The following is a 16,002-nucleotide window of genomic DNA, read 5'->3' as shown; positions in this document are numbered from 1 at the left end:
AAACCACACATATTGCTATATGGAGGTAAAGGACACTATGTCCCCCGGTGGTTCCCCCTCAGCTCAAAAACAGAAAACCTGCAACTGATTGAGGCAGTGGATCGAGTTACGAGTAGTTTACTTCTGAATCCTGTTTCCATGTGCGAGCGTGTGCGCCTCAACCAGCCTTCTGTGCCCTTGCCCTCCCCACCCTGACAAATATGGAACTTGACCCTTTCTGAATTCGGAGGCCGACCTACACTGAATATAACCTTAGCATACGCGAGGGGAGCGAGGTGTGTTTCCAATAAAGTCGAGTCTTTGAGTGTATGTGTGTTGCAGTGTGTGACAGACCATGTATGCATACTCTGTGTTTATGTGAAATTCAATTGTGTGTGTCTCTGTATACATGTCTGTGACTTCATAGAGGTCTGCCTAACCACATGTGTTTATTTGTTCATATACGGCTGCTTTAAGGTGTGTGTATATGTGTGTTTGCATGGTTGTGCGGGGGTTCAATAACCATGTGTGCAGCAGGGGGGCTCTGGAGTGTCTCAGCACCCAAGGCGCCAAGGACATGGCTTGACAGGTGTGTGTGGAGGACCTAGTGGTCTGCAGAGCAGCAGCGGGCAGCAGCACAATGTGCCCATTCAGGCCTGGAAGGAGACAACCGAGATATCGCAGGACCCCTGTGAGGAGGGGGCGGTCATCTGGGGGCATGTCAACCTTTCACTGTGACTACAAAGAAAGACATAACTATAACTGCATCAAGACGGTAATGGGCTGTGGGACCCCGTGCTGGCTAGCTGTCTACTGGTTTGTGACGGATTTAGGTTGTCGAAAATGTCTACGGTAGACAGAGTCTGCTGAAATATCTCTGACTATTAAGGCCAAAAATTGGGTTTGATGTGGAACTATAGGTCTTGAACAGTGAATAGTGACATTAAGAGTGGAAACGCTTGGGAGACTTGTCAGGATTGATTATTATGGTATGTGCTGTATACTATTATGTAGCACAGTCTGTTTTTATTCCATTTATCCCCAGTATGTGCCAAATCTGTCAAAGGAAAGCAAGCTATTGAAAGGAGATTAAATACATTTTCCTGTTTCTAAACATCACTTAAAAAACAATTTTCACCAGACATTCAGCAAAAATTAAATATCCCTACGACAAATGTAACTGGATTGATTAATTTCCAATTTTGAATTCATTCCCTGTTTTAAAAGAATGAACAAAGTGACCATTCAGGTGCTGAAAGTTTTTATTATCTCTGAAATTAATAACCGCTGGAGTGGGGGGGTGGTCTGGTAATTTGAGTCATTTAACTACTAAGACATGCATGTGCACGGTCTCCTTTTATGGTTTCAAATTCAGCTCAGTGCACACACAGATACACCAACACAAACGCACACTGACACACTAGACCAAAAGAAGCCGCGTGACAAATCATCGTGATACACAAGCTAATGGCAGGATGTGACAGAAATGGCCGGTGTCTGGAAGAATTACTTGGCTGTGCTGTCCATACGTCCTTAACGCACATCTGACGAGAGCTTTTAAAGCACATACAATGCCACCAGCACTGCTATCCATGCAGAAAATAGGACAGCCATCCTTCAGCTCCGACATAAATCTGTGGGGCAGCAACACGCATCGAGGAGCAATATTGTATGAAACGAGTCTCTGCTGAAACCAAAAAGTAATTGAATCGAGGATGAATATAGACAGGGCGGGATGAGATTTGAAGGAAAACATGTGGCAAAGATTCGATGCTCTGCGAGAGGATGCTTTCAGGAAATGTGCAGGAGGAATGAGTCCGCTCAAAGGGGATAAACAACAAATTATCACTGAAGAAAGAAAAACTGCTGAAAATCATGAAATAATCTGGAAAGTTTTGTTCCCTGTGTTGTTGCCCTTGTTGGTGAAGATAGAGGTCTTGACATTCAAGTCTTCTGTATGAATCCCTCCGCTATATCCGGTTCCACAACATATCCAACATGAGAAAGATAACCTTAACCTACATACGTTGTTGCCATACACTACACAGCAGAGGTCCATGCAGCAGCAACCCCTGAGTCCCAAGGCTATCTGCCCACTAAATCACATTTGTAGGGTCATATTAAACACATTGCCCTGAGGAGAGTAAAAGCTCAGCAAAGAATGATAGGCATCTTTCTATCACTGAAAAACCTGCACTGCATTATTCCATGCAAGTGGCTACGGCGATAGCATGTGGCAATCGACTGCTTTAATGTTACAATATGGACTGAGGGAAACGTGTTCAATTCGTCCTAGGCACAGGGGGAGATAAGGGCCATGTTCTCATCAGCTCACCTGCAATGAGAAAATGTGACTGAACTGAATGGATGGGAAAAGAAACAATGGCTGGGCTGGTTAATGCATGGCCACGATGTGAGGGAAAACGGTGTGTTCGTTCTTATAATTACAAGAAAGGACCGTATAGAAAAAGAGAGGAATGAAACACTTGGATGTTCTATGGTAGGTGCATTTGCTGGCAGTATAGAACAAGCTATACATAACCTTTACACTACACTGTGAAGGCACCCGTAAAGCCTCCCAAATCCCACCTCCAACCGGAAATGTTAAATTTAGTCGTCTGAGCAGAGATGCAACTGCCATGCGAGACAAAGAAAAGGTGTGGTGGCGGTGGGGGAGGAAACCAGAAACAATCAAACTGGTGAGCAGCAATGTGCTGTGGTTACCAAAGCTCAATGCTCAACTGAAAGGAGAGCTGCATGATAATGGAAACACGGCTCTTTGAAGCAGCTAGCATATTCTCAGCATTCTCCTGCTGGTACTGTCTTATTGGATATATTCCAAGTACATATCCACAACTGTCTAACTCAGCCCAGCATCCTCGGAATTGCATCGATATTAGACGGTTTCTTACCCTGTGAGGCAGCTAGATTGACAATATCCCTCTCTCACGTGATCTGGCAAATCCATCTAGCCAGGGTTCACGCAATGGGCTTGTGGCTGAACAGGCGTTAAACCAATCAGCATCCTATGAGGAACTACTGGCAGCTATCGGCTAGGTTTGGGTGTGACAACCAGCAAGAGAAGCGAATGCTGGTTTGATAACAACAATAGCAGCTCCTTAGGGGTTAGTGTAGCTGTTGTAGCATCAGTTATATCAGGGGTATAATATATATCAGGGTATAATTAATTGAAAGAACTGCACAAGGCTTTCTCACTGAAAAGTTTGTTTTCGCCCTTTTTAAGTTTGATTTACCAACTGGCTTTGCTGGTGCTAGCGCTCTCCTAGTATCTGACTGGTTGATTGACGGTGATAGACAGATGGTTCGTCCAATCACCTGCTGAGTATTTTTTGAACGGGCCTGCCCTTTTCCAAATTTTTCCAGATGGTTCTGTGTAACAAACCATCTGGCATGTCAGGTTACGATTAACAAAATTAACATCCAATGCAGTCCAATGGAAAACCTGCCAAAAGCTGCCACCCTGCCACAGTCAATCATTTTTAATTAACTGCAATCTTGTCCTTTAAATTGTCTAACTTTAACCATGCCCTAACCATAGCCAAGTGTATTAGTTGCCTTTGGCTATAACCTCACCTTTCCGTAATCATTTCCATACTATAATTGCAGCTAGCAAGAATTTAAGAAATGTGGCTTTGGATGCCAGGGAATGGCAGAACAGTCCAATATTGATGTTCTTGTCTAGCAGTAGGGTTGGTTTAATTACTCACCTTGCTCTATTGCGTTTAAGTATTCTGATCAGTATGCACTAGTTTTCATATCGTCAGTTGACTTGGTGAAATGGAGAAATGGCTCCTGAATTTGGTATCAGTTCCCAGAGCAGTAAGAGCGATCCCTCTGACCTCATTGCTTTTGACTTCTTATGGTTTGGCATCTTGTTTTTGTTAGGTCATCTAGGAATCAGGTAGGGGAGGTCAAATTTAATTTTAACTGGGCAGAATAATTCATCCCAGCTATCCAGTGGAGGTAACATTATAGCGGGGCACCAAATGGCAAACCTTTCCGGCAGTCTCTCAGAAACTATATATGTTGACAGTCAGTATATTTTCTGGTTTCTGTTACTTGGGTCATGTATAGGTCGAGAGCGAGATTTTAGAATGAGGTTCGGAGGTCATGATATTGGTTCTGCATATTTTGCATGCCATTAAAGCTGTATATGGGTAATGGGTACGAAAACAAACTGCCGGTGGATGGTAACAGACACAAGAAGACAGATGGCTGCCGGAGTGGGGTTTCTTTATGCATGATGAATTGTCGCATCTGCTGGTGTGAGTGTGCAATGCACACGGTCAGGGGAAGTTCTCAAGAAAACAGGAGGAAGCGTGATCTCAAAAACAAGCAAACAAAAGCCAGGCTGTCATCTGTTTCCAAAGTAACTGATCTTTTTATAGTCCGGAGTCATCCGCAGTAGCCGAGTCAGGCAGGAATCCTGTGGGGACCTGAGGGCAATCAAGGTGGCAGTCACTCTCCCGGTACCCAGGTGAGGTGACATTCTGCCAAAATAAAGGCTTAAGATTACTGGAAACACCACCTGAAATGGGCATAAATCCTGAGGGGAAAGCCGTAGAAAGAGCTCAAAGGATCCATCTGCAGGCCTTGCCACACCTTGTCATCCAAGTCACAAAAATCCACACTGAACCTTGGCCAAAGTTTGTCAGATATCAAAACAGATCACAAAAAAACCATCAAAACTCTATCAAGGTAAAGTGCTTGTGTGGCCCTTGTCCAGACCTGCCCGAGTTCCTTTTCCATTCAATGGCATTTCCTAATTAGATGAGAAGGATGGTTTGATGTTCATGCTCTCATTGTATTAAAAATAAAGCAAAAAAAAAAAAAAAAAAACCCAGCCTATGCATGGAGCCCCCCTTGTTTGCCTGCAGTGCAGCGATAGGGAAGGTTACAATTGTCTCTCCCTCTCTCCAGTGCGTCCACAGATGCAGAGAAAAATCGATGCACAAAAAGCACTTCATTCCTGCTCAATTTCATCCTTTACTGCCAGTATAATTAAAAGTGGCTGCTACCGACTTTCCAATCCAAATTTCCCCATCAGCTGGAGGTGGCCCGCTCAAAGTCATCCACGCTGAGTTCAGGGTAAAAGGCCTCTCTTGGGACTGTCACGGCATCACGTATGCAGAACTTGATTGCATGGAAGGCTAGGTTATTGGCATCTACTCTGTGGCAATTCACTGGATGAGCATGGGCACTGTACACCATACAGCTGAAAACAGCCGAGCCAACAAGGGGGAAATTGTGAAGGCACTTACTTTAAGATTTCAGGGGGTCATGTTTAATTATTGTACTATCACAATTGATTTCCCCCCCTTAACGATACAATCGAGCACTATGAAATTGCGACAGCAGGCACAAAAAACCAAACAGAAGCTTCTTTTGCACAAGTTGTTTGCCCCGCTTAATTACAAGTTCCACCAAAGCAACATGAAGAGAATTAATCATTTTCATGCGCTCTTTCCGAAAACCACAGCTTCCTGCGCTGGTAATACCAGCTGAGAGACAGAAATTAGCAAATTACCTGTGTGTCATGGCTGCATCCAAGTTGCTGGACCAATTATTTCTGCTCTGTTGCAATTGTAGAGGCCTCTCCAGCTGTGTTTGACACAAAGCTGGCTTAGGGAGGCTTACTACTGACCAAAAACATAAACAAGATTACAGGAGCCTGACCTTTCACAGCGCTCACGAGCGACAACAGAACCCCTGCTAAACGGCCTTTCAGTCGCCAAAAGAAGTCGGATGTCTCTGTACCACGTTCGATATTTCTTTGGGAGAGAGTCAACTGATAAGAAATTGTGGAACAAAGCAATCCTTGTTGTCTATACCAATCAATAAAGGGCTGCTCATTACTATAGACTGCCCTGCACATGAAATTAACAGAAGAGGAGGAACAATGCACTAAGAAAGGGAAATCCTAGAGACGGGTGTAATGAAACCGGATTACAGCTCAGCTCCAGCATTCCACTGATGACTTCCTAGGCAATAACTACACCTACCTTATTAATCATTATGGGCAGAAATTCCATAACGGGTTGACCTACGTTGACCTGAGTGAGCTCATTGTCTGATGGCATGCCGCAGTTGTTTATTTTCCATGTGGAACTAGCATGCTACTGTGTTAAGCTATTTGCACTATGTCAGCCTGACTTTTAGCTACATTTATTATGTATGAGAGAGTAAAAGGGGTCCATGAGAAGATTATAAAAGCTTAACATTTTGATGAGATTAATCTTGCTATCAATCTGTGCATGCATACAGTAGTGAACCAATTATAACGTGGCAGTCGATGAACAAATAACATTTATATCTCTGCGACTGTATGATCTGAGCTGCTTGAGAACCTTAAAAAACATTAATTAGAAGCAGAATTATTCCTGCGCTATTCGCGAGAAATTTATATCACGAGCATGTCAAGTACACCAGCAAGGTGCTGAAGCGGGAGGATTGCCTCTATCAATGCAGCCTCTGTCAGAAGATAGAGTATCACTGTGGAGAACAGGAAGGGAGTGGATGTCAGTTGCCTGGAGAGGACGATCCGACATCTCAACTCCCACTGTCTGTCATTCTGTCTTCCCAGTGATGTATGGATGTTATACGGCACCGCTCACCCAGCAGACCCAGTCAATACCACCATGCAGAGGAATGCTATTGCGAGACAATGGCAGACTGTGACCCTTGTTATGGAATGACAAAACTCGATGAGGGTGGGGGGGAAAGGAATGGGGCTTAAAAGGGGGAGGGTTTTCTTTTATGCAATATCACAAGCTCAGCAGTCCTGTGGGGGCACTTGAATTATTAGACATTGCAAGAAAATATATCTTTACAAATATCGAAAAAAGCTCATTTAGATCCACCTATGGCAAGATATAAGTAGAGCTGCAACAAGAAATCAATTAGTTGTCAACTTTAAAATTAATCTACTGAGTCTGAGTAAATTTTAAAGGAAAAAATAAGTAAAAATTCTCTGATTCCAGCTTGTAAGATGTGAATATTTTCATTCAATATTTTTTTATCTTTGGGTTGTGGACAAAACAAGACATTTGAGGACGTTTATCTTGGTTATCTCATCGACATTTTTCACCACTTTCTGACATTTTGTAGATCAAACAACTAATCCATTCAAAGAATATAATCCTGGATGAAATCGACATTGAAAATATTTGTTGGTTGCAGCCCTACGAGTTACAACCTTTATCAAGACAGAGACATGCTTTCATAATACATTTTAGAAAACAGCAACTAAAAAAGTGAAAAATGTAATCGTATCAGCAAAAAAGGGCCTTTTTTTCTACAATGTTGAGGATGGAAAGTATAATGGACATCCAAAAGAGAAAATTATTGAAGTAATACACAAAAATCACGTTAATAAAAATACATTCTATTAAGAAATAGTCATTTCAGCATTTACTTTTGTCGTGCTTGCAACCGTTAGACAAAAAATCTGCAATAACTGGTCGGGATTATTTTCTCAAATGACCCCACACATTCCCCGTTAGCCTCTCAAGGCGTGTTTTCCATTAGGGAGGGCTCTGAACAACAGTCGAAATTTTCTGTGTATGAAAGGCTCAGTCCAGCCCTTGAACCAAGGTGACGTCCCTGCGTAGGCAGACGAGAGGAACGGGCCCCCCGTTTTCTCGCTCGCCTGCGGGGGCTCTGTTCCTGCCTGCACGCCAGCGCCGTTATCTGCTGCTTATTATTTGGCTGAATGAGCTGGAGCTGGGCTCACGGGGCTCGCTTCTGACATAATGACTGATTACAGTCTTGTGGCTCCCCTCTAAGAAATCCCACAGTTGCCACTATTGCGCCGTGGCGGCACAGCATCACAGGCAAGACCAACGTATGACGAGGTGAGGGGGTTGTAGCTGGCCTTTTCCAATGACAGCGTAACTGCTACCCAGTCCTCGAGCTGTCACGACTGAAAGAGACGCCAGTGGACACCTGGGTCATCAACCTACTTGTCTCAGGCACCTTGTTAACGACTGCTTCTTCTCACTAAAAGGCTGAAATAGGAATAACGCAAGACATTTCCAACAAACGTGACAAAGTAACGATCCATATATTAATTCACCCTCGAATAATACGGAGCACATTTGCCTCTTCTCCTCCCTGCAGAAATGCGATGCATACTAATGCATACAGACATTAAGCCCATTAGGAGTAATACATGTCACATGAACCATTCATAATGCACAGCCTTATGAAGACACCAGCTATCGTTACTCATGAATGTGGTATACAGCTGCATGCAGGTGTGACAGCAAGTCTGAAAACAACACAGAACAGGCTCCGTCAATAGCTACCGTTTCCAAACAACAAGGGAAGTCACTCTGTCAGCACTTTTCAAACGCCAGCTTTCAGGCAGTCAATTAAGTTCAAGGTGAGACAAAAATGTGTTGTCATTTAAACCGTTTTGCTCCACTGGGGCGGTGCATCAATTCAGTCATCTCCATTCCAGAGGTGACAAAGGGCTGGCAGGGAAGTTTATATTTGCCAGTAGACGCACAGTTCTGCTGTCATTATACCAACCTGAGATGAAGCGGGATAGCAGGAAAGCACCAAGAATTATAATTCACCGTTCCCCATGAACAGGGCTCATAAAGACGGGAACAAACAAGGGACTACTCCTGAGGAGCCTGCTGGCTGAGGCAGGCGGTCCTGCCAGATCCTACCCCCTACTCCCACACTCCTAAATCCAATCCTATGCTATCGATTAGGAAAATCAATTTGGTCTAAGTCACAAGCACGGAGGGAGATGCTGAAATGCTGCAATACATTTTGAAGACACAAGTGGAATCAGATTCTGATCAACTCAACCAGTACACCCTGATTTAATGCATGATGAATATTCTTCCCCTTAATTGACAAAAAGAGGAAACGACCTCACATGATAGCAGCATAAATCCTTCATTGTGGAGTTATCCAACTGTGTGGAAATACTTTAATTATCCACCTGCAAAAATGCTTCTACCCTCTGTAAATCTTATCAAGTATGAATGGGGAAATGGTATTTTAATTTAAAAAGATTCAGCAGGATATTGTAATCAACATTTCTGCAAGGCATTCATGCTTTGAGTTCCATTACAAGCTCTTTTGAAGTGGAAGGCAGAAAATATGGCAGAGTTTAAAAAAAAAGAAGGTTGTAATAGAATTTTTATCCAAACACAATATTAACACTATTAAACTTTATGTTCTTCAGTGTGCAGCCATGTTTTGAAGATGTCAAATTGCTGAGGAGCATGGATGGATTACTGAACGTGTACGGAGGCTCATGGAGACTGTTAACATTTCTTGTTGGAAAGTCAATCAAACGACAACAAATGATACAAAACAACTACAAAGAGAAACAAAATGACAACAGAGATACAAAGCTGCGAGACAGAGACACAATGACTACAAAGGGACACAAAATGATGATGGACAAGCGCAACAACTACAAAGACAAAATGACAGCAAAGATACAAAACTACAAAGGGACAACAAAGATAAAAAACTGGGATAAAGACACACAAAATGCCTACAAAAGGGACACAAAATGATGACAAAGACAAACAAAACAACTATACAGAGATAAAAAAAAAAACTACAAAGAGATGCAAAATGGCAACAAAGAGATGCAAAATGACAACAAAAACATGCAAAATGGCAACAAAGAGATGTAAAACAACTACAAAGAGGCAAAACGACCACATTACTTCATATTACACATATCAGGTTTGTGTTGCTTTACGATATATTGAAGGTGCCCTCTTAGATAACTGATGCATAATTTGGGTATGCAAAGTTGCTATGCGCAGATGTGCACCTGATATTTGCAGATACAGCAGCCTGTAAACAAGGAAGCTATCTTCATTTCTCTTTGCTGGCCAATTAGTGGTCAGATCAGGAGGTCCCAATAGTTTAGAGAGGCGTAAATACTAACCGTCATTTCCATTCATTTGTATGCGGCTGCAGGTGCACTACCTTATTATGTATTCAAGCCCAAACCTGCCTCCCAAACAGGCCATAAATTAACTTCTTTTAGAGCTTCGGTCTCAGAGAAGCATTGCATCTTTGTTTGAATCCTCTTCACTGGTCCAAAGTTCACGAGGGAAAAAAAACCTCGGAACAAAGGAAGGCCATCAATATTGTTGCAAAAAACTTGGTGTCATACTGTAAAATGCACATAGACAAATGTATCCGATTTTACACAGTAGTAAAGAGGTTGATGTACTGCGGCTCTGTCAGGCTTTGTCAGTTTCATAGCTTTTGGGCACCTTTTAACACCACCAACAGAGTCGTAAGAGTGGCTTGGATTGCTTTAAATGCTAAGTTGACATTTTTGGGTCCATATCTGTACTCCAGCCGAGATGTATCTTTTACACTTGGAGCCATTCATTGGGTTCACTGGGCCAGTTGTGTCTTGGAAGGGCTAGGGCTAACACAGTTATACAACAGACTGCTTTTCCAGAATACAGATGTAATTGATAAAAAACAGCACTGCAGATTTCAACAGGGGGCAACTGATTTGATCACTAAACTGTTCACTGGTCAGATATACTGCAGTGCCTCTTATCTGCAAGCAACGTTCTTATAAGAATCATTGCTGCATTACACAGATGGTATCTCCACCTCCACTTGTACAATAAATGCATATCTGCGTCTGCATATGCTAGCTAATGCTTTGCGCTTACATCCCCTTGGCATGCAGTCTTTGTGTCTCTGCCTGCAGAAGTTGCGACGTGTTAAAATGTAACTGCTAAGTGTTTTGACCCCCCTAGGGACAACTTAACTATGTGTCAGATTGAGGGGGGGAAGGGTGCCTTGCAGATAATAGAAACTGCAAACTATGACATGATGATTTCTTTAAAGCACGCCGTCACTGGTCATGCTAACATGTACACTTGAGCTTGACAGTGTACCAGCCTTGCAGGCCTTTATTAAAATTAAAAGCATAAATTAAAATGGCGTGCTGGTGGAATTCAAAATACAGCCGAGGCGGAGTGTGTTTTGTGAATGTAACTGTAAAAAAATGGCATTTAGTCTCAACTGTTTATATCCACCTTTGTTTTCTTATTCATTGTCATGACTTCGAGTTAGAGGTATAACCAGCGCAATGTTTCCAAGGCCCCATCCTTCCCTCCACACAGCACAGGCTCACTGGAGTGGTACAAAATCCCTGCAAATCCGTTAGTGATTTAAAGAGGCTCATCAATACGCCACACAACCTTTCTCTCTTATCCGAACTGCTTTTTTTTGGTTGTAAACCAGCCACAGAGAAAGGGTCTGGGATTAATTTGATAATCCCCATCATCATGCTGGTTAATAACAGGTGTACTGGTGGAAAAAAAACAGTTGGGTTTACACAGCCAGGGAGATGAACAGACTCTTGATTTTTCTCTTTATCTCGACAGAGGGGGTGCATTTGTACTTTTTTTTCGTCTTTCTTTTCTTGAGTGTGATAAATGTACAAAGGAATGTGCCAAACTCTCAAATTGTTCCACGAAAAGCTGTGCTTAAAATATATATTCAAGAGTCTAGTCATCTGCTGCTTTCTTCGACTTTTACACTTCAAATGATCCCAAACATTGGAGTCAGTCTTCACAGAGCCATACAGAATCAGGAAACTAATTGTCTGCTCTTTCCATCAAGCACCAGCTGAAATCTCCATCTCAACTGTAACCCCCATTTCCTGCTGGGGGGTTGTGAAAGCTTGTGTCAAAACCTTTGTGTCCATGCTCTTTATGAGACAGGACAGCTAAAGTGTTGAGAGGCGTAGACCTTGAGGACCTTTCCTCGGCCGCGTGCTTTCCTTTTTTTATTTTCAGCTTTCGCTTTTCTTCTTTTGTGACATTCCTGCCAGAGAAAGGGCCCCAGCAGACCAACCTGTCTCACTCCTAACAGCATGATAACTCCGGTCTTTGGGACCTTACAAAAACCAAGGGCCTCACTGTAGCCGTGGGTGAGCTTTAGCCCAGAGGAATGTGAATGCATTACGGCAGGTGGCCAGCCTGAAATTATTTGCCACTAGTTTAGGTATTATGTACATATATATATACATATACATAGTATATATAAAGGATATAAACTAGTATAGTTACCCTGTATATGGGGTTACAATGGAGATTGAGCCCCCTATTATTCAAAAATCACAGGAGAAAAAGAAAATCAGCCAAAAAATACAAACCACCATCTCCCCTCTCTGAAGATGATCCCGTGATGCTTAACATGTCAGCATCCAGCCGCGGGGATAAACAATCATTCAACTGCAAAATAAGTTTTAAAATCCATCATTTAGACAGCCTGTGTGAGAATTCAGAAAGCTATTCTTCTGTGGTGCTTTTATTTTCTAACACGTCCAGGATCTCATACAGTGCTGCCTTTGATAAAGAAAAAAAAAAAAACTTCTAATCTTTGGAGGGCAGTCATGTTTTGTGCAGGGAGATTTAACAAAGTTTTTTTTCCATGTAAGAGATCTAGGAATGCTGGAAACCATGGCCTTGAGTTACCACAGCAATTTGTAGCCTGGTAGCGTAATATTTCACAAAATAAGGCGATGGCACTTTGTCAGAATAATGCCTGACAGTACTTCTATTGCAACACGTCCTCATACCTAAACGACTAAATACATCAATTGCCATATATTGCTATCGTATATGACCATTGGGCAGTACCAGCGTACAAAAAGCAGTCTCCTGAGTGAAAGTCTGGTTGTGTGTGAGCCATCAAACCACCACACTTTGTCACTCATTATACTACGTCACCTGGTTTCCACCTTTGCTCCCGTCATAATTACAACAGCCATTTGAGGAGATAAATGTAAATATGGGTCATCATAAGCTACCTGCACCGACGACCTTTTCGGCAGTTTTTCTGATGAGGACGTGCTGTTCTATTGGCCGACAATGGATTAGCAAATAGAAGTTTCAGAACAGTGAAATTCACAGTATCACACCAATACAAGAAACTATCGCTGCAACTAGGGACTACTGATTATTTTCTTGACATGTGTGGTCTTCAAAACATAAGGGGGGAAAAAGGCAAATCATAAAAAGGAAACTCAAGAATATTCAGTTTACATTTGAGAGGCTGGGAACAGTTGATTTTATCAAGTAATCGTGTAAGCTCTACAGGAAACACATGCCGTTGTACTAGCTTCAATTGAAGTGAATGGGAAAACAAGTGACCTTATATTAATGTAAGTACTGAAGCCAGCAATGTTGCTGATTCCATTTAAGAAAGAGGCTAATGATTGGTAGCCATGAAGACCATCACCTTTGAATTGCACTGCAATCTATCTGTAATGAGCTTTTGTCATCTGTACCTCGACTGAACTACTTTTCTGCCTTAGATGGATAAAAACACTTAAAATAATTAACTTCCCTCATTGGTGCTAATGTACAGGGCAGACAGGAGAAATATAAAAACTAAATTGCAACCAGTCCGCAGCATGTGATCCCAAGAGAGACAACTGTTCATTCAGTGCGAGAAAATCTGATTCAAACATCTGAAAAAGTGTGAGCTGTACTACATGACCTCGAGCATGGCATTTGGTCTTACAGCGGCACGCCAGATCACTACGGACACAGCAGTTAGATAAAGACATAAAAAGGAATTCATTCACTCAGAGATTGTGCTGTGCCGCTCTTCAGACCAGAGTAGATTCATATTTGCGCATAGTTGTTAGAGCTGGTTTTAAATTGCGTGGACAGCATTAGGACAGTGCAGGGTCACTTCAGAGTCTCCACAGCTAAGAGCTACAACAGATGCCTCTCATTGCAAAAATAAAAAATCCAATTCACCCCATTCACTTTAAATTTGTAGCACAAAAGATATCGACAGGAAACGTCTAAACGTTCTTCAAATGCTACTCCGTGAAGAGCGGTTATACAAATTGATACACCAGTGAGAGCCCACACTGTACATAATACGGGCCATGACGCTGTACCCCACAAAAGCTAACCTAATGAAGAAAATCGGAGGCCATGTCTCCATTCATACCGCGACGACAAATTGGATTCCTCCTGGCTTGCAATCATGTCCAAAAGGGGGGAGGAAAAAAAAATCAAATCAAATAAATGGGACTGCCAATGGAAAGAAATCCACCGCCTGAAACACTACACTGCATCAACGAGTCTAAAAAAGGAAAACGGGAACATCACAGAGATACTTCAGAGGATTGATACGACTGACCAAATGAAGGAAAAGCACGCTTCTCGACGAGAGCAACAAATTAACCCATATTGGTGTAAGACACTACATCAGGAAGAAATATGTGCCGGCACAAAGTGTTGGATTAACACTGTTAAAAAAAAAAAAATAAAAAATAAAAAAAAAGATAGAATGAGTCACTAACAGACAAAAGAGAGAGTGACTAACACTCCTTAAAGTGCTTGAATGAATCCAAAATGTTAAGTGTTTTTTAAGTTTAACTGAAAAAGTTATGGTGAAAAAGAAAAAAAAAAAGCTCAAATACTTTGGATCAGTGCATGTTTTCTACCACGCATCACCTCCATCTCAATGTGATTCTTTACCCAAGACGACCAGTCGAATCAATATGTAGCACAGTGTCTCCTATTTCAGCAAACAGTCTTCCTATAATAGACTGCAACAAAACAACAGCTTCAAGTCAAGCAAGGGAACAATTATTTTATTTTCATACAGCGCCATCCCATCAGGTTTCACACCAGATGCTGGGTTCAACCGCTGTTATATTAAATGCAACCTAGATTATATTCCAGGAGGAGCATTTAGCTGAATCAGAATGGATGAGACCGACGAAAACAAAGTGCAGGTTGGCATAACCGTTTAGTCAGAAGGCATCAAATGTCCTCTTGAGTTTCCCCTGGAGGAGAAAGTCAAGGTTTTTACTGTTCGTAGAGAAAACTGTGTGTGTGTGTGTGTGTTAGTGTGTGTGAGGGAGAGAGAGCAGTGTGTGTCTGTGTGTCATCTGCTTGAGGGCTCTTCTACCAATGCAGATTATATGACAGATGGCACTGCAGTCCTGGCCATAATGAATGTAATTGTCAAATAAGGATACAACCAACAATAATGTTAATGATATGCTGAGACACAGCACGGAAGTTAGTGTCACATCTGAATCACAACTCAAGTCAACCCCCCCCCCCCCCCCCCCCGCCTTCCCTGGATGGAAAAACTGCTAATGACAGATCTCCAAGTGCACAGCTATTATGTTACTTGGGATAAAAATCCAGCAAAGATCGAAGCACGAATTGGAAACGAAGGGGCATCACTGTGCAGTGATGAGAAAACTTCAGATGCGATTCAAAGTGATAGGCTCGGTTACCTTTCCCACTTTGATTCTGATGTTGAAAGACAGTGTGATGTCCTCACATCAAAGCATGCGGGGTGCAGCGGCCCTTGGACCCTGCACTTCTCTCAGACACAGGGCAGAATGTCTTCCTCAGCAGCCATCCCTTCTTTTCCTATGTGTGCAATAAATAATGGTACGTGTTGTGCAGTGTGTTTTTTTTCTGACTGCAATGGATGTTCTGCCAAAAAGCCAAGAAATGGAAATGAGTGCACTGGCTGAGAGAGGATATTCAGTGAAATATATATGATTTCCCCCCCCCCACACACAGCCAATACCAATAACTTGCATATTCCATTCCTAACAGAAATTCAACCTTTCATGAAAAATGCAGACGCTCACAGCACTGCATCCATCCTCACACTCCAGCAGAAAGAAGCTGCAACAGAAAACACAGGCCTCCTTCATTGAATCACGTTTGAAAGACACACAATTTATGCTTTACAGCCAGCCACCGTCTTAGCTCTAGCCTATGGACGCGACCTATTGAATTCAAAATTCAAAAAAACTCAGATGCAACTAAACGGCGTGACTTTCGATTGCACAAACTTCACTCATAGGTGCGAATCCAATATGCAACTTCTTTTGCAGAGCACATTGTTTCAAGCGCCATGTGAATGGCACACAATTCACGGGACACATTGGATCACAATCCGACCTTTTTTATAACAGAACGGATGAATCGGCGC

General features: G+C 42.4%; 1 protein-coding gene across 15 annotated transcripts in view; it reads right to left on the bottom strand.

Annotated features, from left to right (window-relative positions):
* The window catches only part of LOC311252061 (adhesion G protein-coupled receptor L3), a 221,860-nt gene that overhangs the window by 189,176 nt on the left and 16,682 nt on the right, over window positions 1–16,002 (bottom strand). The window lies entirely within an intron of this gene.

This window comes from Pagrus pagrus (genome assembly GCF_965226575.1).
Source record: "Pagrus pagrus genome assembly, chromosome: 22".
In the NCBI taxonomy this organism is placed as follows: Eukaryota; Metazoa; Chordata; class Actinopteri; order Spariformes; family Sparidae; genus Pagrus; species Pagrus pagrus.
Note: the sequence above shows the minus strand (reverse complement) of the source record. Positions and strands in the feature narration are given on the sequence as shown.